This window comes from Nothoprocta perdicaria, unplaced genomic scaffold, assembly GCF_003342845.1.
Source record: "Nothoprocta perdicaria isolate Ctin4 unplaced genomic scaffold, notPer1 scaffold_1163, whole genome shotgun sequence".
NCBI classification, from domain to species: domain Eukaryota; kingdom Metazoa; phylum Chordata; class Aves; order Tinamiformes; family Tinamidae; genus Nothoprocta; species Nothoprocta perdicaria.
The window spans coordinates 4,334-5,416 of NW_020454276.1; the positions used below are offsets into that span (position 1 = coordinate 4,334).

Consider the following 1,083-nt stretch of genomic DNA (forward strand, 5'->3'; position numbering starts at 1 on the left):
GGGGACACGGGGGGACACGGGGACAGAGCAGGATATGGGGATGGAGCAGGATACAGAGATGGGCTGGACACGGGTAGGACACAGTGATGGAGCAGGACATGGGGACAGGCAGGACACGGTGACAGGCAGGACATGGGGACAGGCAGGACACGGTGACAGGCAGGACACGGTGACAGGCAGGACATGGGGACGGGCAGGACACGGTGACAGGCAGGACATGGGGACGGAGCAGGACCCCATGGATGCAACAGGGCAGTGGGGATGGAGTCCCAAGGACAAAGCAGGAGCTTGGGGACACTCAAGACCCAGGGGATGGGGCACAACCCTGGGGACAACCTAGAGCCCGCGTTGCAGCAGGACCCTGGGGAGGGCGTCCTGGGGACGGGGGGGACAAGGAGCACCCTGTCCCTGCGTGCAGGGACACGGCAGGAGCCTGGGGACCGTGCGGAGCCAGGGATGCGGGATGGGGAGCGGAACCTGCAGCTCCAGCGACTCCTCGAGGGGCTGCTTGATGAGGAAGGAGAAGCCTTCATCCCACACGGGCTCGCAGCTGGGGGCGCAGGTCTGGGGGGGCACAGGAGCCAGTGAGACCCCCCCAGCACAGCCCCCCCCGGTGCCCCCAGTGTCCCCGGTGCCCCCGCGCGGGCGCCCACCTTGGTCTTGAGGGTGACGTCGCGCACGGAGAGGCTGGCGCAGGCGGCCGGCGCCTTGGAGCCCTTGCGCACCTGGGGGGGCAGCGGGTGGGGGACAGGGCTGGGGGGGGCGGCCCCCTCCCCCCGAGCCCCCGCGCGGGGGGCCCCGGCGTCCGGGCGGCGCTCACGGGCAGCTCGGCGCCGCGGTCCACGTAGACGGAGAGCAGCGCGGCCGAGAGCTCGGGGCCGTGCGCCGGGCGCGCCAGGCTGTTGGTACGCAGCACCTGGGGGGGTTGCGGGGGGGCGCTGAGCCCTGCGCGCTCGTCACACGGGTGACACCCCCCCCGGTGTCCCCTGCGCCGGTACCTGCTCCAGGGCGGCCGCGCTGGCCGTGGCCTCCAGGATCTCCAGGCGCACGTGGAGCCGCCCGGATTTGACCCCCTCCAGCGGC

At 72.2% G+C, this 1,083-nt stretch overlaps 1 long non-coding RNA gene across 1 annotated transcript; it reads right to left on the bottom strand.

The window, feature by feature from the left end:
• Nucleotides 1-486: 486 nt before the first annotated feature.
• On the bottom strand, nucleotides 487-1,065 carry LOC112959524. The gene is made up of 4 exons (XR_003251634.1): nucleotides 999-1,065; nucleotides 821-916; nucleotides 654-725; nucleotides 487-564 (listed from the first exon to the last, which is right to left on the bottom strand). It is a non-coding gene; the product is annotated as an uncharacterized LOC112959524 (long non-coding RNA).
• Nucleotides 1,066-1,083: the final 18 nt, after the last annotated feature.